This window comes from Palaemon carinicauda, chromosome 35 (assembly GCF_036898095.1).
Source record: "Palaemon carinicauda isolate YSFRI2023 chromosome 35, ASM3689809v2, whole genome shotgun sequence".
NCBI lineage: Eukaryota > Metazoa > Arthropoda > Malacostraca > Decapoda > Palaemonidae > Palaemon > Palaemon carinicauda.
The window spans coordinates 73,455,115-73,482,482 of record NC_090759.1 but is presented as its reverse complement, the minus strand read 5'-3'; the positions used below and the strand labels follow the sequence as shown (position 1 = coordinate 73,482,482).

At 42.7% G+C, this 27,368-nt stretch overlaps 1 long non-coding RNA gene across 4 annotated transcripts in view; it reads right to left on the bottom strand.

The window, feature by feature from the left end:
• Positions 1 to 27,368, bottom strand: part of LOC137627884 (uncharacterized) — a 213,126-nt gene that overhangs the window by 2,930 nt on the left and 182,828 nt on the right. For 3 of the 4 annotated variants that reach the window (XR_011041236.1, XR_011041235.1, XR_011041234.1), the window contains 3 exons: positions 18,903 to 19,026; positions 1,270 to 1,393; positions 366 to 525 (listed from right to left, as the gene is read on the bottom strand). This is a non-coding gene — a long non-coding RNA (uncharacterized lncRNA). Of the gene's footprint in view, positions 1 to 365; positions 526 to 1,269; positions 1,394 to 1,710; positions 1,919 to 18,902; positions 19,027 to 27,368 lie in introns of those variants that run through there. The other variant, XR_011041237.1, reaches the window with a different exon arrangement.

The following is a 27,368-nucleotide window of genomic DNA, read 5'->3' as shown; positions in this document are numbered from 1 at the left end:
ACTACATAAGCCTGAGATTAAGAGAATAAGCCACTAAATTATGACATTACAAATGGGGAAGGGGGTGGGGGTTGTGATAAACCAAGCATATCTGACAATCATGACCATATTTTTATTTGCGGTTTACAACCTTAGTTAGAAAAGCAGGATGCTTTAAGCCTAGGGGCCCCAACAGGGAAAACAGCCAAGTGAGGAAAGGAAACAAGGAAAAATCAAATATTCTAAGAACAGTAACATTAAAATAAATGAATATTTCCTACATAGACTATAAAAACTAACAAAACAATAGGAAGAGAAATTAGTTAGAATAGTCTGCAAAATGTTAAAGCAAAAAATATAAATTATACAGTATGCAATTACAGTACCTTAAGCATTATAGTTCCCTCGAACGATTGTGTTCAATTTCATAAGAATTGTAGTTTTCTTAAGGCTAACTTCAGCATCCTTGCAGATGTGTTAGGAAGCCGAGACCACATTGTAGTTGATCAAGTTTCACTATCTTGTTTACTAACAGATTTGAGTTTACTGTGGAAAAAGGATGCCACTGAATACTGCATATTTTTAGAGTCATGAAAGATCAAATCTTTAAATGTTGAATGATAAAATCTACAGTATTATGAACATCCTGGTAAAATGATCAGCGATTGAATTATACCACTGTCTAAATGTTTATGAAATTATCACTAACTGTACTGTATATCTTGAATGAATTAGCTTATTGCTTGATTTGAAGTTTTGGGTAGTCCTGCCATTTGCTTTTTCGTTTAACCTATTAGAATGCATGACTATCACTGAAATTTATTTCGTTAACTATAACTGAAAAATGTTCTTAAAATTGAAATTATATTGAAACAAAATTCATTGAAATATCACTTTAAAATTGCGTTTTGCATATTTTGTCTTTCAATTCTCTGCCTGTATTTCTATTTAAAAGTTTAATATATTTAATAATAATTAAGCTGGATTGCCACTGAAGTACATGCATTATTTAGAGTATTACGACAATCCTCTTATGACCTTAATATTCCTTTATTACATTACTGCCCTCAATATAGTAGTAGTTTAGAGAAATGTTGTGCATTCATTGTATATTATCAATAATTATATCCAGTCTGAACTACATATGCTAAAATTGTACTTTGGCATTTACTAGGCAGTCTGACACTGAACTATAAACTTAACTTTTGATACTGTAAATTTGCATTAAATGATGCAACTTATTTTCATACATTGAGTAAAGAGTAGTAAAGAAAATTTTTGTCTATTTACCTTTCTTAACCTTTTACAGTCCAAGCATATAAAGTTATCGATCGCCACTTCAACTGCAGTCCTTATGCATCCGAGTGCTGTAATTAGCTGTCAAAACTTCCAGCCAGGAACTAGAGTTGATAATCTGGAAAAGAAAATGAATTACAGAACAATATTTTATTTTCATTCTTAAATTGTTACCTGCATTTGATACCCATCCAAAGTTATGGATGAAATCTAACAAAAAGTAATTTTTTCCCCTTTATTACAGTATTCTATTTCGCATTTATCCTTTTCTTCTTTTACCATTAAAAAGATAATATTTAAGAGATGTATGGGCTACCAACAAAGTCTAATGATAGTGATATCAAAATGTAATAATCGTTATGAACATTGCTGCTGTATTTTATTTAAGATTATTTTTTAGGTTAGTTAGGATACTGAATACTGTATTTACTTTACCTGAAACACACCGATGGCACTGACAAAGTAAGCAACTGACCCGCCTTGTACTCTTGCTCCGTACAGGTCCTGTATAGCCTACCAATAGTCTGAGTCTACGTTTACGAAAATAATTTCATTTACGGCTTCAGTTTGAATGTACTTCACATTTGAACCAAAGATGCAAGATGCAAATTTTTCTGCAAAAAAATAATTCCTCAAGCAAAATAAGTCTGGCCATTTTACCTTAGGAAATAAGACTGCAAAAAATCTCGTCTACCTCCATTTCTATTCCCATACAAAAATAAGGCAATAATAAATACAATGGTGCACACCTATATTTCTTTGGGTCGAAATTTAATGTAAAGCATACTTTTAAGCAATAATGAATTATAAAATATATTAGGATCAGTAACATGAAAATAGTGAAGTCATATTTAGAATTGTCAATTTATTCAACAGGAAAAAATTTGTAAATACTATAGCTTGAACTTAAAAGTTCCACTGATTCCACCACCAGATAGGGAAAAGGTTCCACAGTCTGGTCATAGAGAAATAAAGCTTCTAGAATACTGTGCAGAATTGAGCTTCAATGGAAAAGGCAAAACAGTTATAATTAACCCATTACCTAGTAAGCTTATTACATCAGGAACATTTGAATGTAATGGATTATAAGAATTATGAAAAACCTTCAACGAGCATGAAGACCTAACTGAAAGATGTGTCAGATTAATATCCAGATCAGGAATAAGGAATTTAATAGACCACAATTTTTTATCTGAAATTAAAATGAGTCAGCAGCTGAAGGCCAAAAAGGAAAAAAAATACTTGAAATAATTTTTCTCGATATAAAGTAGACTAATCAAAGTCTTTATGACCATCTGTGCTGTTAAAGAAATAGGCTGCATAAATTTCTCAAACTCAAATTTGCTCTCAAGAACCACAGCTAAAATTTCAAACTTGTTTTATTTGGTTAAATATATTGCCAATGCATAGATTTGGATGTTGAGGAGCCATTTACAGTACAATAATACATTTAAATATTTTAGGGTTCAACTCCAACCCCCCATAATCTACACCATGCACAAATTTTAGGTAGATTTCCAAGGAATTCAGCAACCACAAATATACATGCGGGAGATAAAATCTATGCAGAAGACCACGTGCATCGAGTATTTTTCAACGTCAAACTCCTTAAGATATACAGTATATACAGTATGAAAAGAATCTGGCCGAGAAAACTGCCCTAAAGGATCACCTGATATTACACTCCTAGTTCCTAAGGTTCTATCACCAACTACTCATTTCAATCTTAAAGATTTAATAATTATAAAAAAGACCCCCTACTACCATATGATTGAAGTTTGAAAAAAAAAAACCTTGCGATAAACACTTAAAAGCAGCACTGAAATAAAGCTCAATCTTCCGAACTTCTTTACCACAATTGAGGGAGGCCTACTGTACAGTATTGGAAATTGGTAACATTTAATTTGTGTTGCTGTATAGAACTTTCTAATAAATTTTCTTTTCCAAAGTTATTGTCTTAAATACAATTTCTTGCTAAAGTATTCATGGCAGCACTGGCAAAAGGATCAAATGGGAATCAACAGTGAAGACCAATAGAATATCTATAACTACCTACATCTTTAATTCCTAAAAACAGCAACAAGGAAGATATGATGAATTGGCTCGTCCCGCAAAATCCCATAATCAACACGCGCAACAAAGCTACAACTTCTAACCATACAGTATGTCTAGACAGAACGGGCCAATATCCATTTACATGGTTGATAATTTAATATCCATGAATGCCCCCACAAAATGATCGGCCTGTGTCTGCAAACCCTGAACAGGTGTGGGGCTGTGAAGTAACAAATGCACTCCCCACTGAGGGAATGACTCGCGCCAGGTTTTTAAAGAGGACAGGCTCACTGTAGTGAAATGTGCGGGTGCTAGTGCGTTTAGAATGAATGATTCCAGGTTTTCTGGGATCCTGACATAGAAGGTTAATGACGCCGTGGGGCAATTAGCAGATAGGGGGCTTTAAAAGATTTACTGGTTGTCAGACATGACATTTATCCATAAGTCACATCATTTGAAAGGTATAATCAAGGTCTATAGACCTTGGGTATAATTATCATAATTACTGGCTAATCTATAATCCTAGTTGGAAAAGCAGGATGCTACAAACCCTACAACTCCAACAAGGAAAATAGGGAGGATACGCTATACTGACGTCACCGATACACTGTCACCACTTGGCACTTAATACCAGTTGGGTGACTAAACACATTTTCAATCTCATTTCCTACATAAACACGTGGCAATGCACTGTACTTTCGAAAATTAAGACTAACCAAAAACACTGTCATGGCATTTGCAATACAAACTAGCTATTGGACAATTCATTGCTGGCAAAGAAATCAGTATTTAATACTTAAATTTCTAGTTTTACATTCTATTAAAAATTTCCTGATTCAAAGCCAATAAAAACAAAGATCTTTTTATACCCCCGCCAAGTTTTTATACATTAAATGTTAGTTGGAAAGCACAATGCATACAGCAAAATCTAACCCTGTCCTGTGCACACTAAAAACTAACCTGGTCCCAGCACAGCAAAAACTAAGCTTGAACAGTGGACAGGAAAAATGAACCCGGTCCAATGCACAGCAAGGGGTAACCCAGTTCAATGCATAACTAAAACTGGTCAACTTTAAATTAAAAGCTAACCTAATCACATGCACAGAAAAATTTAATCCAGTTTCATGCACAGCAAAATAGAATAGTTTCATGCACAGCTAAAACTAAACTCTACTTTTAGCCCCGTATAGAAAAGGTTGCCCAGTCTTATGTAGCCTCAACGAAAAATGATCCAGTCCTGTGCAAAGCAAAACATGACATAGCCCCTTGCACAGAAAAAACTAACCCAGTCCCACCACTATTACGGAAATTTTCTTCAAATTGAAATTTCATTGAAATGTCACTTAAAATTGCGTTAGGCACATAGTCGTCAATTCTCTGCCTGTCCATCTAAGACTTTAACCAATTCAATTATGTCAAACTGGAATGTAAAGTACATGCATTATCAGTATTACGGGAATCCTCTTATGACAAGGTCTTAATATTCCTAAAATTGTTATTCCGTAATCACATTACTGCCCTCGATAAAGTAGTAGTTTTGAGAAATTTGGTGCATTCATTGTATATCATCAATGATTATATCCAGTCTGAACTATGAAAACAAAAGCTAAAATTGTACTTGGGCTTTACTTGGGCTTTACCAGGCATTCTGACACTGAAGTATAAACCTCTCAACTTTTAATTTGCATAAAATGATAAAACTTATTTCCATATATCGAGTAACGAGTAGTAAAGAAAATGATTGTCTATTTCCCTTTCATAATCTTTTACAGTCCAAGCATATAAAGTTATCGATCGCCACTTCAACTGCAGTCCTTCCGCATCCGAGTGCTGCAATTAGCAGTCAAAACATGCAGCCAGGAACTATAGTTGATAATCTGGAAAAGAAAATGAATTAATTACAGAACAATATTTTATTTTCATCCTTAAATTGTTACCTGCATTTGATACACGTGCAGTTATGGATAAAAACTGAAAGAAATTTTTACCCAAGATTACAGTATTATATTTTGCATGTATCCTTTTTTTTTCCCTATAAAAAGAACATTGAAGAGAGGTATGGGCTACCCACAATGTTTAATGATAGTGATATCAAAGTAGTAATAATCGTATGAACATTGCTGCTGTATTTTCTCTATCTAGGATGAAATTGAGAAATAGTTTTAGGTTAGTTTGCATAATGAATATGACAAATTCGTAGATAATTTGTATTTTTCCTAACTATACAAACCTTAGCTATTTAATATGGGTATTACTTTCGGCGTAGCTGAAATGACGAACCATTAGAATTTTAACGAGGGTTTACTACCCCCTCGCTAGTAAGCGAAGGGGTAGGGAGGGGTAGCTTGCTACCCCTCCCCCCTCACACACCTGTGATTAGCTCACTTTGCTTAGAGGTAGGACTTCCCAGGGGACAGGGCTGGCGGGCAAGTTTGATTAAATAGCCAAGGTTTGTATAGTTAGGAAAAATACAAGTTATCTACGAATTTGTCATTTGTTCCGTAACTGATATACAAACCACGCTATTTAATATGGGTGACTCAACCCTTAGGTAGGGTGGTAAGTCCCAGCCGTTACTGATTTTTGGCTTTTTGCCCGGGGACTCGGTATCTGAGCGTGTCAGTACTCAAAGATAAGGAGTCGCTGCACCCCGCAAGTGCCTTGCTCTGCAAGGACCGCGGCCTACGTAAGCTTGTGTGTGAAGGAATGAAGTGTGACTCGTCCTAGGAAGTTGACCTGAAGTCCTTTAGATGGAATTCTAGGATAGGATGTTCCCAATACCACCTCGTAAGGGTATGGGGACGTGACAATATTATCTTAATATTAGGAACACAAGGAAGCATGGTTTACCTGCAGTGGTTTGAGGTCAGCTGTGCAGAGAACCCAGGACGCCGCTTTCCTCAAGAGAGGGGAGAATGAAGAAAATAAGGGCCAGGCATACCTTTTCATTCATGCAAACTAAAACTGGGTAACTATGCCCTCAACCCTCTGCTACTTGTCCATTAAGAAGCCTGAGGTTTAAACCAGCTGTTGTGCAGCCACCACAGGGCCGATAGAGAACGTATCGAGCCTCCTGTGGGTTACGTCTTGCAGGTAGTGGGCTGTGAAGGTCGTCTGACGCTTCCAAACCCCTGCTTGTAAAACCTGCATCACAGAGTAGTTCTTCTTGAAGGCCAGGGACGTAGCAATGCCCCCGACATCGTTTGTTCTAGGGCGACGTGACTGAGGAGGGTCAGGATTCAGGGAATGATGGATAACCCTGCGAATCCACGCTGAGATAGTATTCTTAGTGACCCTCCTCTTCGACCTTCCGGTGCTCAAAAACAATGCATGCACCCGAGGATGAATTGCAGCTGTTCTCTTAAGATAAGAGCCTCAGACTCCTCACAGGGCACAGTAGGAGATGGTCTGGGTCATCTGTTACAGAATGAAGACTCGAAATCCGGAAAGAGTCGAACCGAGGGTACGGCATTCCTGGATTTTGAGTCTTAGCAACAAACTCAGGGACGAATCTGAACGTTACCTCTCCCCATCCCCTTGAATGGGCAATGTCATACGAGAGACCATGAAGTTCGCAGACTCGCTTGGCCGAGGCCAAAGCAAGTAGGAACACAATCTTCCAAGTCAGGTAGCGTTCAGAAGCTTGGCATAATGGTTCGAAGGGAGGTCTCTTAAGAGACCTGAGTACTCGAACCACGTTCCATGGAGGAGGTCTCACTTCTGACTGAGGGCAGGTAAGTTCATAACTTCATACGAGTAGAGAAAGTTCCAGCGAAGAGGAAATGTCCATTCCTTTGAGCCTGAAGGCAAGGCTTAAGGCTGAGCGATAGCCTTTCACTGCCGAAACTGAAAGGCGCAATTCTTTCCGCAAATACACGAGAAATTCCGCTATTGCTGGAATAGTGGCATCAAGTGGAGAGATACCCGTTCCACAACACCAACCACAGAAAACTCTCCACTTTGCCTGGTAGACCCCTTCGGATGACTTTCGCAGGTGTCCAGACATCCTTTCCGCAACTTGTTGCCAAAAACCTCTCTGTGAGGAGGTACTGGATAGTCTCCAGGCGTGAAGCCGCAGCGAAGCTACAGCTTTGTGAAAGATGTTGGCGTGTGGTTGTTTGGAGGAAGTTCTCTAGGAAGTTCCGTCAGGAGCTGCAGAAGGTCCGGAAACCACTCTGCGTGATGCCATAGCGGAGCTATCAAGGTCATTGAAAGGTTGACCGATATTCTGGTCTTGAGTACCCTCCTCATCAGACAGAACGGGGGAAAGGCGTATACATCGATGTTGTCCCACCGTTGTTGGAAGGCATCTTGCCAGAGTGCCTTGGGGTCCGGGACTGGGGAGCAGTACAGCGGAAGCTTTAAATTCAAAGCTGTCGCGAACAGATCCACTGTCGGGGAACCCCACAAAGTCAGGACTTCGTTGGCTACTAGACGATCCAAAGACCAATCGGTACTCACTATCTGGGATGCCCTGCTCAGACTGTCGGCGAGTATATTCCTCTTGCCTGGAATGAAACGAGCTGATAGTGGAATCGAGTGGACTTCGGTCCATCTCAGTATCTCTACTGCAAGATGGGATAGCTGCTCTGAAGAGGTACTTCCCTGCTTGTTGATGTAAGCCACTACCGTGGTGTTGTCGCTCATCACCACCACGGAGTGACCCGCCAGGTACTGTTGGAACTGTTGAAGTGCCAGGAATACGGCCTTCATTTCTAGCAGATTTATGTGGAGGCACTTTTCTGATTCTGACCAGAGGCCTGAGGTCCTGTGGTTCAGAACATGGGCCCCTCACCCTTTCTTTGAGGCGTCCGAGAACATCAAATCCGGGGGGAGGACAAGAAGATCCACTGCCTCTCGTAGGTTCTCGTGTCACCCACCACTGAAGGTCCGTCCGTTCCGCAGGACCCATAAGGACCAAGACGTCTGAGGAATCGTGACCTTGATTCCACCGGGACTTGAGTCGCCTTTGCAGGGATCTCATCCCGAGGCGACAGTTTGGAACTAGACGGGCCAGGGAAGAAAGGTGACCGAGGAGACGTAACCACGATTGGGCTGGGAGTTTGTCTCGTCTGAAGAAAGGATCTGCGACCCTCCTCAGCCTTGCTATCCTGTCGTCTGATGGGAAGGCTTTGTGGAGATGTGTCCAAGATCATGCCTAGATATACCAGTCGCTGAGTTGGAAGCAGAGAAGACTTAGAGATTTACCATGATCCCTAGATCTTGGCAAAGTCCCAGAAGCTTGTCTCTGTGTCAAAGGGGGGTCGACTCCGAGTCTACCAGGATCAGCCAGTCGTCCAGATAACGGAGGAGACTGATGTCGATCCTGTGTGCCCACGAAGAAATCAGGGTGAACACACTGGTAAATACCTGAGGAGTTGTGGAGAGAAACACAGCACCTTGAACTGGTAGATCTTGTTGTCTAGGCTGAATCTCAAGTACTTCCTTTAAGACGGATGGACTGGTATCTGAAAGTACGCATCCTTCAGGTCCAGTGTACACATGAAGTCTTGTGGTCTCAATGCAAGTCTGACCGTGTCTGCAGTCTCCATGCTGAATGGAGTTTGTTTGACAAACCTGTTCAGAGCCGAGAGGTCAAAGAATGGTCTCCAGCCTCCAGACGCCTTCCTTACAAGAAAGGGTCGACTAAAGCAGCCTGGGGAACCATCGACGACCTCCTGGAGAGTGCCCTTTTTAAAATGGTCTCGACTTCTGCCCGTAGGGCTTGCCCCCTTGCCAATCCCATGGCAAAGGAGCTCAATGACACTGGATCCGCTGTTAGGGGAGGTGGAGATGTTATGAACGGGACGCGATATCCCTGACTGATCACGGAAATCGTCCAGGAATTGGCCCAGAGTTGCTGCCACCTGATTGCGCAACTTTGTAGGCATCCCCCCCGCTGGTGGACATGCAGGGGGATTGCCAATCCTAGCATTTGCGGCCTCGGCCACTCCCTCTAGGTTTTTTCCCTCCCCTGGAGGACTTTTTGCCTTTCTTATCTTTGACAGGAAAGGGCCTCGACACCGTTGCCTTTGCTGCCACTGCCGGTTTCGTTGTCTTGGACGGGCGAGGTTGTTGAGGTGCTGGAGGTTTATAGGGCTTTGATGTAAAAGCCCTATGTAGGAGAGAGTCCTGGTTGGACTTCCTCCACCTCTCACCTGCCTGTTCCATGTCTTTAGGCTCAAACAGATTCTTTCCCAAAATGGAAGAATGTCTGAGCCTGCTGACCTCGACGGCTGGGACCTTCGTGTGGAACCTCTCTGCCACCGCATCACGTCGTTTCATAATGGAATTGGCCCACAAGTTCGAGACTTGGTGGGCCAGAAACTCAATGGTGCGGGTGCCCGAAAGGATGGTCTCCAGGGCCTTCCTGGTGCTCTCCTTGGACAGGTCCTCTAATCGCAACAGGATGCCAAGAGACCCCAACCAGACGTCCAGCCATGAAGTAGCCTGCATGGCACACTTTGCAACCTTCTCCTGACTTAGGATCTCTGTCACCGAGAAAGACACTTGCCGGCTAGAGAGCCTCTCTAGAGGGATTCCCTTGGTAAGCTCTTCCACAGAGTGGTGCAAGGGAAGAGCTAAGCATGACTCCTCCATGATCTCAAAGTACCTCCTCTGGTGGATACGAGGAGGAGGGAGGAGCTTGTTGCCAGCCGTGGAACGGCTGGAGGCGGCGAGCTCGGAGAGCTGGCCCTCAACCTTATCCCTGGCACTCTTCACCCCTTGGGACCAGGGCAAAGCCGCACTGGCCTTAGCGGGCTTCTGAGTGCCAAAGACTCGGTCCAGGACCGTGTCCTTGCCCTCTCGAGGAGGAATCTCAGGATCCGGGAACCCATTGAGATGCCTCATCAGGGTCAGAACCTGCCAGTTCTCCTGGAGAACTGGCAGCAAAGTCTTCCGTCCCCAAAGGCTCTTCTTCGGGGGACACGTGGACGTTCTCTGCAGGTCTCGTTGGCTCTGGTCGAATCCTTGAGGATGACTTGGGGATGGTCTTGAGTCCTTAGGTTCCCTCCTGGGAGGAATACAGGACTCCAACGACGTCTGTGGGCTCTTCTCCGCTCCAACCCGGGAGGATTCTCCTGCACGAGGTGGGGTTAGAAACCCATTGGTGCGATGGGAGAACGCCTCACCTCGGTAGACTCCCGAGGACGGAAAATCCTCATCCACAGGAGAGGGAGAGAAAGTCTGGGGGGGAGGGAGCCTTCCTTAAGGACTTCCGGGGAGCCAGCTTGGCCCTGGGAGAAGTTACCACGAATTCTACTCCTCTCTTCCTCTTCAGTGGGGTCGGAGCTGCCATTGATTTGAGGCCCATCTCAGAGAAGGCAGGTTTGAAAGCCTGCATGACAGCTCTGACAAGGGACCTGAACCATGGCTGCTTACTGACAGCCGCCCAGTCAGAGACTCCCTCTGGAGGGAAGGGGATCGGGCGATCCTTCGGAGTAGAAACTACAACTGGGCCTGCCTGAAAAGAAAGGGAAGATGAACGTTGGTTCCTGGACCTATCCGGAGATTTTCCCACCTCCTGCAGGTGTGCTGACCTGCGCTTGCTGGGGGGGGAGGGAGGGAACGTGAAGATGACCTGAAAGCTCTCGTTCCTGTAGCTTCGCGCGGGGGCTCGCGCTATGAATCCTGATGGGAATCGCGCTGGCGCTCGCGTGATGGGATTTTCCCTGGTTCGCGGGCGCACGGAGATGAAAGCAAGGGCGCGCAGCCAAGCGATGGCGCGTGGGCGCGCAGGCGAGCGATGGCGCGTGGGCGAGCAGGCGATCTATGGCGAGTGGGCGCGCAGGCGATCTATGGCGAGTGGGCGCGCAGGAGCGCAGGTGATCGGTGGAGCGCAGGTGCGCATCTGGCGAAAGCAGAGGGTGCGCAGAAGGGTGTGCAAGCACTTGCGCGCGAGGAGGTGATTGCTCGCGCATGTGAGCGCGCAGGATCTCTAAGAGCTCTAAAAGGTGAAATCGTAGTGCGTGCACGCACAGGGGAAATACCCCTTGCGCGTGGGCGCGCAGGAGGGCGCACAGCAGGAGCTGGAACAGGTGTGCGCGATGGCGCGCAGGCAAGGGCTGACGAGCAGGCGAGGTCCGAAAGCGCGTAGGAGATCGCTGACGGAAAGGAGAAGAAAGATTCTTCCCTCCTGCGCCCAGATCCGGAGATCGTGAGCGCGCAGGCGAACGCTGGCGCGCAGGTGAAGAGGGCTGGCGAGCATGAGATCGTTAGCGCGCGTGGCGCGCATCAAGATGAGGACGCGCAGTTATGCGCTGGCGAGGAGAAGATCGCTGGTGTACAGGAGATCACTGGCGCGCAGGCGAGCGCTGGCGAGCAGGCGAGCGCTGGCGAGAAGGAGAGCGCTGGCGCGTAGTCTCAGCAACAGGAGATCGCTGGCGCGTTGTCCCTGGAACCGGAGGTCTCTGTGAAGTGATGTCTCAGGAACAGCAGGCGAGCGCTTGCGCGCAGGAGAACGTTGGCGCGCAGGGGATACCTGGCGCTTAAGGGACTTACTCACAATGTGAGAAATCCCCTTTTGCCCCGAAGGGACCGATGCCCGTTGGATAATGGTGGTGCATGGGCGCCCACAGCGGCTAGGAACGGAGACAGCAGGTCAGCTGGTCTGACAGGTGAAGGAGATCGTGAACGATCTGCAGGGGTGTCCAGGGATGCAGCTGAGAATCCTCTGCTGGGGACTGACATGGCAAAGAACCGAAGAGGCGCCTCCTAACTCCCTTGTGGGGAGAAGGAAGGCCTCTACGGCGAAGAGGAGGGTGAGCTTTACGTCTGATACATCCTCTGGGGGCAGCAGGCAGACCATTGCCAGTCCTCCGAAGAGGAGTCTGTTAGTGAACTCCCCCGAGGGGGAGAATCACCTGTAGGAGACCCCGTTGGACTTAGCTCCTCCCTCGAAGGATGTTCGGAGGGGGGAACTAAGCCTTCAGCTACATCAGCAACCATAGCAAGAGGTTTGACCTAACTCGGAAGCCTCTGCCACAACAACGTCGACGATAGACAGAGGGTCAACCTCTGCTACCGCTGGCGACTGTTTGACAGCAGCTCCCAACCTGATTATGTCAAACAGGGCTTCCTTGGAGGGCAAACCCTGAAGCCCCAAGGACGCCCAAAGCTGTAACAAATCATTGTTAGAAACATTATCAGAAATATCCTCCCCCGGGGGAGGAGGAGGAGCTGCCTCGCTATGGGAGGCAACTCCCTTTCCCGAACCCCGAGATTGGTGAACGTAAGTACGGCCTATGCTACCACTCGACGGCCTCTCGGAAGTGACCGATTTCAGTGTAACATTATTAAATTTATGAAAAATCTTCAACAAGCATAAACACTTGACTAAAAGATGTGTCAGATTAATATCCAGCTCATGAATAAGGAATTTAGAATTTTTTTTTTCACTAATAAATTGAAATATGAGTCCGCAACAGAAAGCCAAACAGGAAAACGATACAAGATGAAAAAAAAATGAATAGAAAAAAAATTCCTCAATATAGATTAATCAGAAGTTTTTAAGCCAATTTGTGGTTAAATTTGCTCTCGAGAACCATAGCTAGAATTTCAAATGAGTTTTATTTAGTTAAATAAATTGCTACTGCATAGATTTGGATGTTCAGGAGCCCTTATCAGTATAATCATACTTTGAAATTTGTTAGGGTCAACTCCATTCCCCATAATCTGCACCATGCACAAATTTTAGGTAGATCTGCAAGGGATTCAGCGACCACAGATACATGCAGAAGATAAAATCTATGCACAAGAGCATCATATGCATTGAGCATTTTTCAAGGTTAAACCCCATATGATATGTATACAGTGTGAAAAATAATTGGCTGAGAAAACTGCTCTAAGGGACACACGATATTACACTCCTAGTTACTAAGGTACTGTCCCCGACTACTCATTTCAATCATAAAGACTCGGTAATCATCAGAAAAGACCCACCTACTCCCACAATTGAAGTTGGAAAAAAAAGCCTTGCAATTACCACTAAAATGCAGCACTGAAATAAAGCCCAATCTTCCAAACTTCTTTACCACAATCAAGGTGGGCCTCCATTATCGGAAATGGGTCACATTTTGAATCATAGTTAAGCATAATCATTCTGGAGCCTCCTACTTGAAAGTACCTTTAGATGAATTCCACTAGATTTCCCTCTGATGTTCTAAATGGATATTCTTACTGTATAGTATTTTCTACTTAATTTTCTTTACCCAAGTTATTGTCTTAAATACAATTTCTTGCTCAAGTATTCATGCTGGCACTGGAAAGAGCATTAAATAGGAATTAACAGTAAACACCAAAAGAATATCTTTATAACTACCTATATATCTAATTCCTAAAAAGGTTTTTAGTAAATACTGGTATTTTCATCAACATTGCACTTACAATCCATATCAAACAAATGCAGGCCACTCGTCTCACAGGTAGTCACATACCGCATCAGATATACACTGAAAAGTAAATGCTTTACCTTCATTACCTTTTCAATTTGACCAAAGTATTTGAGATCAAAATCCCACCTTTGACTTTCAAGCAGTCTCTGCTGGTAATTAATTACCGGTAACACAAAATATTGGGGTAATAAAGATTCAAAATACTGCAATGACAAAATAATTAAATTTGATATCACAGTAATAACCTATTCACAAGCACATTCGTGGTATAGAATTTTGATATATCAGATTATAAAAAAGAACATTTTCCCCAAAAAGAAAAACTATTTGATAAGTAATAAGATATAGCCTGTCCCAACAAACTACATTTTACCCCACATACATGAACATGCACATATGTACATGTGTGCACATCCACATGTACACTATATACAGTATACATATACACAAACATGCACACATACATATAAACATACAAACATGCATACATATATGTATGCAGGTATACACATACAAACTCCCTAAGAAGGGGAAAATGTAGTTGGAATAAACTCATTTGTCACCACATGTATACTCTGGAGCACTAGCGCAACATGGTAAAGATTTATGACATGTCACAGGTAGCGTTATGTTTACAAATTATGGTTCACCTACAGGATGCATCACAACAGGAAGTCTTTACCTAAACACCTCAGTCTGCCAGCAGTGCCACCTTGAACCGAAAGGTGCCACCAGTGGAAGGAGAGAGGTTTGTGGTCATCGTAGCTGGTACTGATAATGGATTTTCAGAAAACTCATTCCTGTGTTTAGGGAAATTAATTTAGAAATATTCATCGATTGGCTGACGTCACAACTCCTGCCATCACTAGCTAATACAAATGGCATCGAGCCATTATCCAACAGCAGCAGCAAGGAAGATACGGTGATTTGGCTCAACAAGGCTACAACTTCTAAACATACAGTATGTCTAGACAGAACGGGCCAAAATCTATTTACATGGTTGACAATTTAATATCCATGAATGCGGCCACAAAACGATCGGCCTGCGCCTGCAAACCCTGAACAGGTGTGGAGCTGCGCGAGGTAGCAAAGTGCACTCCCCACTGCAGGCATGGTTTCACGCCAGGCTATTTAAGAGGAAAGGCTCTGTAATGAGATGTATGTGCTGGCGCAGTTAGGAAATAGGTGTCTTTTGAAGACTTGCTGGTTGTCATACAACTGTCAGAACATTTAACCATAAGTCAAACCATTTGAAAGGCATATTCGAGGTCTATAGACCTTGGGTATATCATCATCATTATTACTAAACAAGCTATAACCCTAGTTGGAAAAGCAGGATGCTATAAACCCTAGAGCTCCAACAGGGAAAATATGGAGTATACGCTATACAGACGTCACTGATACTTGTCGCCACTTAGCACTTGAGCCAATTGAGTGGCTAAGCGCAGTTTTTATCTCATTTCCTACATAAAAAAGAAATGTGTGGCAATGTACTTCCGAAAATTTAGACGAACCGAAAACACTGTCATGGCCTTTGCAATACAAAGTAGCTATTGGGTAAACTCATTGCTGGCAAAGTTTCTTTGCCATCAATGAGTTTACTCAATAGCATGTAATACTGAAATTTATAGTTCTACAGTATATTAGTTTCCAGATCCAAAGTCAATAAAAGCACAATTTTTATGCTCCCAGCAAGCTTTGATACATATTTAGTTGGAAAGCACAATGCATACAGCAAATTCTAACCCTGTCCCATGCACTGCAAACACTAACCTGGTCCCAAGCACAGCAAACACTCGCCCAGTTTAATTCATAACTAAAACTAAATGGTCTTATTTACAGCAAAAACTAACCCAAGCCTATGCACAGCAAAACCTAATCCAGTTTCATACAAATCTATAACTAAACCAGTCCCCAACACGGCAAAAATCAACTTCTAGCCCCGTAGAAGAAAACTAGTATTGTGTAGCCTACAGCTTAAACTGACCTAATCCTGTGCACAGCAAAATATGAGAGCCCCTTGCACAGCAAAATCTTACCCAGCCTTGTTCATAGTAAATATTAAACCTTCCCTGCACACAGCAAAATCTAACCTAGTAACACCTGGGAATAAAACTGACCCAGACCCTAAGCACATGAAAAGCCAATAGGCCTCATGCATAGCAAAAACAGACCCAGCTCAAGAATAAAGTAAAAAACAGGCAGCCTTTGTACACCCAAAAACTGGCTTAGCTATAGCAGCTATCAAAAACTTTCCCATCACAACAAAAACTTTTCCTGGACACTGGAAAATGAAAATAACCCAATCTAACACACAACAAACACTGACTTAGCCACATGCGCAGAAAAAACTAACCCAGTCCTGCCACAAAAAAAAAAAAAAAGGGACCAAGCCACCACAAACAGCTAAAATTGTCCCAGCACTGGCACTGCAAAGACAGGCCCACCACTAATACTGCAGACAGATCTAGAACTAACATGAATAACTATCCAGCTCCTCACACAACAAAAACTGACTGGCCCCAAAAACAGCAAAAACTTACTAAGCCCAATAGAGCAAATACAGACCTATCCCCCACACACAAAATACTGACCTATCCCCCCCACACAACAAATACGGACCTATCCCCCCCACACACAACAAATACGGACCTATCCCCCCCCCACACAACAAATACGGACCTATCCCCCCCACACACAACAAATACGGACCTATCCCCCCCACACAACAAATACGGACCTATCCCCCCCACACACAACAAATACTGACCTATCCCCCTCACACACAACAAATACGGACCTATCCCCCCTCACACACAACAAATACGGACCTATCCCCCTCACACAAATACTGATCTATACCCCCCACAACAACAAATACTGATCTATCCCCCACACACAACAAATACTGATCTATCCCCCCCACACACAACAAATACTGATCTATCCCCCCCACACACAACAAATACTGATCTATCCCCCCCACACACAACAAATACTGATCTATCCCCCCCCCACACACAACAAATACTGATCTATCCCCCCCCACACAACAAATACTGCCCTATCGCCCCCACACAACAAATACTGCCCTATCGCCCCCACACAACAAATACTGCCCTATCGCCCCCACACAACAAATACTGACCTATCCTCCACACAACAAATACTGACCTATCCTCCACACAACAAATACTGACCTATCCTCCACACAACAAATACTGACCTATCCTCCACACAACAAATACTGACTGAATAATACCAGTCTTGAGTTATTAAATTATCACTTACTGAACTGTGTATCTTGTTTAAGTTAGCTTGTTGCCCGATTTGAAATTTTGGTTGGTGTAGAAAATAATTTATCGTAAACCAAAATTGGAGAAGTTGAAAGTGATTTCTTTTGTTGTTAAATATAATAAATATCAAACCTTTTAAATATTATTCGTAATATTATTTTTGTCATGTTCAAGTGTAGAGCGGGGCTGACTTTAGTTCCTCTAAACAATCTTGTTATTAGTGATCTGTCGCCTAGTATTGTTTTTAAGGTGAACTGCTTGTTTACGCTGTTGGCCGAGAGCTGGAAGTTTTTGTCGAGGCGATCGGAGTTTCCAAGTCAGTTCTCTGACAAATTCCTTCTTGTATGGTGGACGTTTTTACAACTCTCGGTCATGGAAGGATAAACCCCTAGTGATACCGACACTATGCCACTTTGGGGGGTAGCAGGAGCAACAGTAATTCAGTGAACGGCAGGAGTATTGAGGTGAGTCAGCCTTTTCACATCTGAACATGAGTTGATTTGATACCCTAGCCATAATGATTTAATACATTTGATTAAATTAGTTCCCTTCTTAAGACCTTGTTAAAAATAAATCTCGGGATCAAAAGAAATTACTATTTTTCCAATTTTGTTTTCGGTTTTCTTTTTTATAGCGTTAAAAGTTAGGTTTTTTTACAGTGGATTACCACTTTTATTGAAAATTCATTAATTGTTATTCGTGGATTACCACATTAGGCTATTAGCCAGGTTTTGTTTTTGGTGGATTACCACTTTTATTGAAATTTCATTTATTGTTATTCGTGGATTGCCACATTAGGCTATTAGCCATTGTTTCGTTTTTGGTGGATTACCACTTTTATTGAAAATTCATTAATTGTTATTCGTGGATTACCACATTAGGCTATTAGCCATTAAGTTTCGTTTTTGGTGGATTACCACAGTTTATGAACAATATGTTTGTGTTTTCAAAATTACAAAATCGAATTCTATCGAAGGTAATTTTAGTGAACGGATTCCCGTTTTGAGTTTTGTTTTTGTTAATACGGATTCCCGTAAGTAATTTAGTTTCCCTTTTACCTGACCAGTTTTACAGGGAGTGTTTTTTTGTTTTTCAGATCCTGAGAGACATGATAGTCATTGGTAGGGGCTTGCTTCATACGGTTGTTTTCCGGTGAAGTAAGTTACTAACTTGAGGGAGGCAGAACAGCAATTAATCGTCTCGGTTGTCTCAACCAGTAATTTTTATCAAAAATATTAATTAAATTAATATAACTGGACTTTAAAAAACTTCTTGCTTCATTTACCTCATTTTATTTGTTTTTTACCTTGCCATTGATAAAATATTGTGTAGTTGGTACTGTCACTTTCTTTTTCAGTTAACCTATTAGAATGCATGAATATACTATCACTGAAGTTTCCTTAGTTGAACTATTACAGAAATTTTTTTTAAATTTAAATTTTTTTGAAACAAATTTCATTGAAATACCACTTAAAATTATGTTATGCATATTGTCTTCAATTCTCTGCCTGTATATCTATTTAAGAGTTTCACCAATTTAATAATACAATAGTTAAGCTGGATTGACACTAAAGTACATGCATTATCAGTAATACGGGAATCCACCTATGACAAGGCCTTAATATTCTTTAATTGATATTCCTTAACATTACAGCTTCAATATATTAGTAATTTAGAGAAATGTGCATTCATTTTATATCATCAATGATGATATCCAGTCTCAACTATGAAAACATGCTAAAATTATACTTGGGCTTTACCAGGCAGTCTGACACTGAAGTATTAACCTCTCAAATTTTAATATTGTAAATTTGCATTATATGATGCAACTTATTTTCGTATATTGAGTAACGAGTAGTTAAGAAAATTTTTGTCTATTTACCTTTCATAACCTTTTACAGTCCAAGCATTTAAAGTTATCAATCACCACTTCAACTGCAGTCCTTCCGCACCAGAGTGCTATAATTAATCGTCAAAACTTGCAGTCAGGAACTAGAGTTGATAATCTGGAAAAGAAAATGAATTAATTACAGAAGAATATTTTATTTTCATTCTTAAATTGTTACCTGCATTTGATACACGTCCAAAGTTATGGATGAAATCTAACAAAGTAATTTTTTTCCCTAGATTACAGTATTATATTTCGTATTTATCCATTTTTTTTCTTTTGCCTTTAAAAAGATAACATTGAAGAGATGTATGGGCTACTCACAATGTCTAATTATAGTAATATACTGTAGTAGTAATAATCGTCATGAACATTGACGCTGTATTTCATTTAAGTTTAGAAATATTTTTAGGTTAGTTAGGATACTGAATATTTACTTTATCTGAAACACACCGATGGCACTGACAAAGTAAGCAACTGACCCGCTTTGTACTCTGTGCTCTTTACAGGTACTGTATAGCCTACCAATAGTCTGAGTGTCTACATTCAAGAAAAAAAATTATTCATGTCTTCAGTTTGAATATGTACTTCACATTTGAACCAAAGATGCAAATTTTTCTGCAAAAAAGAAATCTTCAAGCAGCACGAGTCAGGCTGTTTTACCCAAGAAAATACCACATCCAAATTCCAGGCAAGAGATGCTGATTGTCTTTTCTTGGTGGTATCAAGAGACTTGAGCAGGTCTTGCAGATCCTTGTTATTGGAGAGGTCTAAGTTCCTGTGCCTAAAAACCGTAGCAACATACTTCTGTAACCTTTGATTGTAGAGGACGAGAAGTTATGTTCATTTCTGAGGTCTAGGAAGAAATCTGCTATCCGAGTTAGAGGTACTGGATGAAGAAATCGCGTTAGCCCTACACCACTCTCTGAACAACTCCCACTTGGACTGATACACCTTGATGGTGGAAGACCACCTTGCTCTCACAATAGCCTTGGCTGCCTTCTTCGAAAAACCTCTAGCTCTAACAAGTTTTTCGATAGTCTAAAGGCAGTCAGATGTAAAGCTCGGAGGTTTAGGTGGTTTCGAGCCAAGTGAGGTTGTCTGAGAAGGTCTGGTCTTAAGGTAAGGCTCCTCGGGAAATCTACCATCCATTCCAGTACCTCTGGAAACCAGCTCCTTGACGGCCAGAACGGAGCAATCAGTGTCATCCTGGTTTCCTCGTGGGATACGAACTTCTGTATCACCTTGTAAAGGATCTTTAACGGAGGGAATGCATTAACCTCCATGTGCGACCAATTCATTAGGAAAGCGTCTATGTGAATGGCTTCAGGATCCGGTACCAGAGAGCAGTAACACTCCAGTCTCTGTCTTTACGGTTGCAAAGAGATCTACGAGAGGACGACCCCATAACTGCCACAGACTTTTGCAGACGTCTTTGTGTAATATCCACTTTGTAGGGAGAATCTGACCCCTCCTGCTGAGTCTGTCTACACTCACATTGTTGACCCCTTGGATAAACCGAGTCAAAAGTGTCACTTTCCTTTCCTCTGCCCATATGAGAAGAGGTCTTGATATCTCGTACCGAGTCCATGAGTGGGTCCCGCCCTGCTTTGTTATATAGGCCAGAGCTGTAGTGCTGTCCGCATTGATTTGGACTACTTTGCCCCAGATATGCTTTTCGAATCCTTTGAGGGCCAGATGTATTGCCAAAAGCTCCTTTTGATTTATGTGGAGAGCCGTTTGTTCCACTATCCACGTTCCCGAGAGCTCCTTCTTCCCCAGTGTTGCCCCCCACCCCGAGTTTGAGGCGTCGGAACTCAACACGAGGTCTGGGCTCTTCTGATGTAAAGACAAGCCTTCCTTCAGTCTGTGCTCGCTGTTCCACCACTGAAGATGTGACTTTATGGAGTCCGTGATGGGAACGTTTTCCCTGTCGAGACTGTCCCCTTTTTTCCAATATCGATCGAGATGAAACTGAAAGAGGCCTAAATTTAACCTCCCTAGAGTCACAAACTTCTCTAATGGTGAGTGTCCCCCCAGAAGGCTCATCCATTCCCTTATGGAACTGAGGTCCTTCTTCAAAAAAGCTTGGATTTTTTGGAGAGCTGACTGTATCCTTACAGGCGACGGAAAAGCCCAAAAACTTCGACTATGAATCTCCATCCCCAAATAAAGAATCTCCTGGGATGGAGTCAGTTGCATTTTTTTCGAACTCACCAGGAGGCCCAGTTCCTTGGTTAATTCCAGAGTCATTCTCAAGTCCCTCAAACAGCCATCGGCTGAGGAGGCACTTATCAGCCCATCGTCCAGGTACAGAGAGGCCCTGATTCTTCTTGAATGCAGCATGCTTGCTACATTCAGCATGATCTTGGTGAACAATAGAGGAGCCGTGCTGAGCCCGAAACATAAAGGTCTGAATTGGAAGACCTTGTTCCTGTCCATGAATCTCAGATAACGTCTGCAGCTGGGATGTATTGGAATATGGAAATAGGCGTCTTGGAGGTCTAATGAGACCATCCAATCACCCTTCCTTACCACCGCCAGAACCGTATTCCGAGTCTCCATCGTAAACGTCATGTTCTGGACATAACCATTTAGAACGCTTACGTCCAGAACCGGTCTCCATTCCCCTGAACTCTTGGGAATTAAGAAGAGTCTGTTGTAAAACCCCTGAGATGTTACATCTTGCACTTCCTCTATTACTCGTTTCTCTAGTAATAGAGACATCTGTAGCCGCATGGCTTGCCTCTTCGGTCCCTCCCTGTATTTGGGCGAAAGATCCACCGGATCTCTGACTAGTGGAGGGATTGATAGGAATGGGATCTTGTAACCCTCTCTTAACACTTTGATGGACTAGGGGTCCGCTCCATTCCTCTCCCAGGCCTTCCAGAAGTAATTCAGCCTGCCACCTACTGCTGTCTGAAGGATAGGACAGTCAAGACTCTACCTCGGCCAGTCTTGGTTCCTCTCCTCCAAGGTTTCCTCCCGTCTGCTTTGAAAGAACCCCTTCCAGTAGATTTACCACGAAAGGACCGAGCAGGTCGTACCCCAGAACTTTCCTTAGGTTTACGAGATGAAAAGGCAAAAGGTAGAACTTTCCTGGCCGTATTGGCCACCAAGTCATGAGTGGCCTTCTGGGTGAGAGCAGTGGCAACTTCCCCTACCAACTCTTGTGGAAATAAAGTAGCTGACAAAGGAGCGAATAGAAGCTCCAATTTCTGGTAAGGAGAAACTCCCGCCGAGAGAAAGGAACACATGGTAGCCCTCTTCTTAATTACTCCAGCTGTGAACAGAGCAGCTAACTCGTTAGAACCATACCCTCACACCTTTGTCCATGCAGGACATCAAATGAACAAGGTGTACCAACCGTGTTTCACACAATTGTACATAATTCCTTTTGTATATATTATGCTTGTATCTTCGCTCCTCCCTCGCACTAAAACGAACATGAAAATTCCTGTCTGGTTTTTCCTCTGTGATATTGTCTGTCTTGTGAACTTGTCATGTCCTGTTGCCTTGAGGTTTTGTATATAAGGAGAGTGTTCCACAACAATATAACTCAGTCGTTTCCAATCTGCCTTTGATTTCACAACTCCTCTCTCGGCCCGTCACAAAGGCCACTAGTATCTGTGCCTTTCATTTCGGAGACCCTCTTGCTTAAGGCTCCCAATGACCAGTCTAGATAATTTAAAATTAAAAAGGCCCTGAATAAACCCTTAAGTAAATGGTCAAACTCTGCCATTGACCACCATACCTTTGTTTTTCTTAAGGCCAGACGGCGAGAAGAATCTACCAAACTCTAGAAATCTCCCTGGGCAGAAGGAAATCCCAAGCCCAGCACTTCACCAGTCTCGTACCAAACACTTGATTTAAAAGCCAATCTTGCGGGCAGAAAAGCAAAGGCCGTTTTGCTAATAGTTCTCCGAGTCCATCCAGGAACCCATTAACTTCAAGGCTCGTTTAGAAGAGCGTGAGAGAACCATCTTAGTATAAATAGGCACTTTAGTTGCCTTTCCTAAGATAAATTCTGATGGAGGAGAATGAGGAGCCCAGGGGTGAAATGTTCAGGAAAAAGGTCTGAAAATTAACATAAATTTTCTAAGATCAACAGAATGCTGATAATGTTTGTCGTCTTCTTCCTCAGAAATGGCTTTTAATGGTTTGTCCATGTCAGAATTCTCTTCAAGTTCATCTTCTGGCAGTGCAGCAGTTGCTGCAGCCTGAGCCGAAGGATCAACGTTTGAATGAGACCGCTTCCATGACCAATAACGGTTTCTATTTGACGTCCACTAGATTTATGAATAAACTCGCTTTGAGTTTGGGGAACGGTCTCCAACTGAAGCGGGGAGGTCGAGGTCGACTGGTTTGTGACGCCATGGATGGGTTGACGCTTGACGTCAATGGTCAACTGCCGAGTGTCGTCACGTGGACGCCTAGCGTTCGCTTGCTGTTGAATGGACCGACGCTCGGTGTCAGGCGTCAACTGCCAAGTGTCGCTGCGTGGACGCCTAGCGTCCGCTTGCTGTTGACGCAGATGCTCTATGCCATCATGAGTAGACTGGTGATGGTTGTCCCGTGGACGCTTGCTGTTGACACCGACGTTTATTCGCGTCATAAGTCGACTGCTGAGAGTCGTCACGGTAACGCATTGCGTCCACTTGTCGATGCCGCCGTTCCTCGTCGCGTTCGTAAGGAGACTTCTATTTGGCAACAACTCTGACGTGACTCATCTAAATCAACCTGTTGTTGAACACTGCAAACAGGAGACCGCCTGTGCCATAACACGTCAGCACTAGAGACAACAGGCCGCCTGTGCGACAACTGGTTTGACATTGACGCCCAACCGCACTGCCAACCGCAGGTTGATAAGACTGCATGAACGACGCGAGCTGTTGTTTCATGTCCTAAAGCATAGACCACTTAGGATCGTTAGTCTGTAAAACATTCTACTCCTTTTCCAAAGGGATATCAGTATCACTATCACCACCCTTTTCGGACGAAAGCCAGTCTGAAGGAGCATGAATAGTAACATCAGCAAAGGGCACATACTCTGAATCGGACTGTAACACATCGACACGTCCACCGTGGTCCGAGCGTTTCACAGGCATGCAAGCGTCGGGAGAAAGGAAATGCTCAGGCGTATCCCAAGTACTACAGCCTGGTAGTGCAGGCGATTCTTGACGCTGAACAACTACATGCAATTTTTTGAGCGGTCTGGACGCGTGACACCAGGTTTCACTACCCGAACCTTCATTGGAGGACGGTGATAATTGTACCAACCTCATCTTTCCTTCGATGAGGGTGAACGACCTGTGCAACGACAGCAGGAACGTTCGAGGGGACGTCTGCACGATTGATGAAGCTTCTCGTTCCCTTTGGCCGTCCGACATTACTTCTCACATGGGTTCGGAAGCTCGAAAGAGGTCGTAGGCTGGGCGAACAACAAGATAGTGCAGACGCACCCTCCACAACACATTCGAAACACTTCTCACATTTCCTTCAGTCACGATTTTTCAGTACCTTGATTACGGAAATTTTTTTATTTCTATCCGCTGCTAAAGACAACTTTTTCACCCTGAATAGTGGTAAACATGTCCTTCAAAGAAGGTTCCTTCGGTTGTTGATCTACCACTATAGAGGAAGGAATAGGATCACTTACATTAGGCAAAGTTAAATCAACAGAGCGTGAAGAACTACGCCTAACCCTGTCCCCCTCTAATCTCTTAACATAAAGTTCATATGTTACCCATTCATTTTCTGTTAATGAAAAACATTCATTACACTTATCTCCAAAAGAACATGGTTTTCCCCTACATTTAATGCAAATATTGTGTGGGTCTATAGAACCTTTAGGGAGTCGAGTACGACACCCTTCACTAACACTTATGAATTACAGGGGAGGGGTCGGCCATATTGAAAAGTTAAGAGAAAGACCGACAACATAAAACAAAGGTTAAATTAATAAATATAACCCCAACATAAAGATTTCAAGATTAAAGGAAATTGAAAACAATTAACCGACAGCCCAGACCCAAAAATGTACATCACCAAATAACATCCAAACAGAGTAATAAAGCGAGAGAGAATTTCCAATATGACAGCCTGCTATGGCGGCAGAAAAGATCTGTAGCCTGTGGGTATAGTTCTACCTGTTGTACAGTTGCCTCAAAGTATTCCTTTACCCCTTACGCTTATGTTTTATGAAAATAGTATGGTAACACCGCAATGAAAGCCTATTTGTCTTGTAACGACGGACGTGAATGGTCGAGCTATTGGTATGCCAGTGCTCCTATTTTTATAAACACTACTGTAGACAATATATTAATGATATACGAATAATAGTTCACATTACAATTGAAATAAGTTGCTGTTAAATACTTAGAAAAATAGTATAGTAACAGATTAGTAATAATAGCAATGGTAAAAATCATATTCTTTCCTGATTAATCAGACATCGTCAACCTTCGTTACATTCAGTTGAGGCAGGCGTTTGCTGAAATCCAACTTTAGTTCATAGTAGATATATGGGTTCTTTTTCAGAACATAATTATTTGAATGGAAATACGCTTTCGATTTATATAATCCATCAATTTATAAAGAAATGAGATCATAAACCGCAAATTTCAAGACCTATAAATATAATTTCATAAAGGCAATTATGATAGCCATTGACAGGTCATGATACGGAAGGCTTGGGGAAAAATTAATAGACAACCCGATGTATAAAGGAACAAATATATCCAGTGTATCATTCATATATATATATTTTTTTAATTCGAGCCACGTCTCACCAGAGTAGCCTAGATGGAAATTTCTCTGGGCGGTAATTAAACTCGAGTCATCTGAGTAACAACACACCTTAACCACCCTGATGGTCTTTATATCATTGGTAGATATGGTTGCACACCGATAAAATCGTACTCATATAGATAAGAGAGAGAGACTGAACTATGGTTGGGTTTATTTTGTGTCAATTTCGTTGGTATTATCGAACAGTACTATATAAAACTTTTTTAATACCTTGAGAATGACACAGGGACTCGATTAAAGCTGTATAACTCAGAAAGAGAGAGAGAGGCGGGGCCAGTAAGTGATGTCGTGACCTCTGTTAGTCCATTATGTCATTCTCTTGAGTAGCGGTTTAGTGACTAGAGTAGACAATGGATCGCAATCAACAAAGAATCAGCAATAGCAGCAGAATTGTAGGCATGAGAGACTCTGGCATGTCTTACAAACGTATTGCAAGAGAATTAGGAATTTCATTGCCAACAGTTCGACTTTGGTGTCGAAGATGGGAAGAGTCTGGAAACCTCAACGACAGGCCAAGAGCTGGTGGGCCAAGAAAAACGACCCCAGAAGAAGATAGGGCGATTTCGGAAGTAGCCACGCAAAGCCCATTTATAAATGCAGTTGCCATAAGGGACACACTGAACTTGCGTGTTTCGTCTGGAACTAGAAGAAATAGGCTCCACGCATACGGTATCCACCATAGGACTCCAGCAGTGAAACAAAAGCTGGAGGATCGTCATAAAACGGCACGGCTGGAATTTGCTCAACGTTATTTGGAAGAGGGGTTAGACTTCTGGGGCAGAGTAATTTTCAGTGACGAAAAGACCTTCACTTCTAACACGCATGGTCGTCTGCATTGCTGGAGGCGTGATAACACGAGATACGACAGCCAGAATACTTATCAAGTAGCCAGAAGCGGCCATATCACCTGTAACGTTTGGGGGTGGATACACCTGCATGGCGTTAGTGAATTGGCCCAGATCAGTGGAAGGTTCAACGCTGAGCAGTATCTCGAAATTTTGGAAGAGGTGATGGTTCCTTCTGTTCGCGCTTATGCTCTTCATTATCCTGAGCAGATAATTTTCATGCAGGTATGTGCATTGTTTTTTTTTTTTTTTCTTAGTTATATGAATGCCCTTTCTTGACAAATATGGTATCAACTCATTGCTGATATTGGTCATAAAGTAGTTTCAAATTACTCAATAAGACTTTTGTCTTGGATTTATTAGTTTTATAACTGTAAAAGGATCTTACATCAACATCATTGATCTACATTCCCTGATGAATCTAAAGCGGCCAAATAAAGCCACTGAAATTGTTACAAGGTATTTTTGCCTCTTCATGAAAAGTAGACCAAATATTCTTATCAACACACAACACCCACGTCTCCTCCTTGGCTACTCAAGCCCTTTTATTAATCATTATTGTGACTCCTTTTGCTGGACTAAACGGCATTATTTTGCCGTCATTTATATTGAAAATATAAATTGTTCTCCTTCCACCTTGTTCTAACAGTATGATTAATCAGTTATATTATTTCTTTTAGGATAACTGTTCCATCCATACCGCGAGGATTGTCCGAGCATGGTTTGCTGAACAGCGCGACATTGTTCTCCTTCCCTGGCCGAGCAAAGCATGCGACTTGAACCCGATCGAAAATGTCTGGGGGAA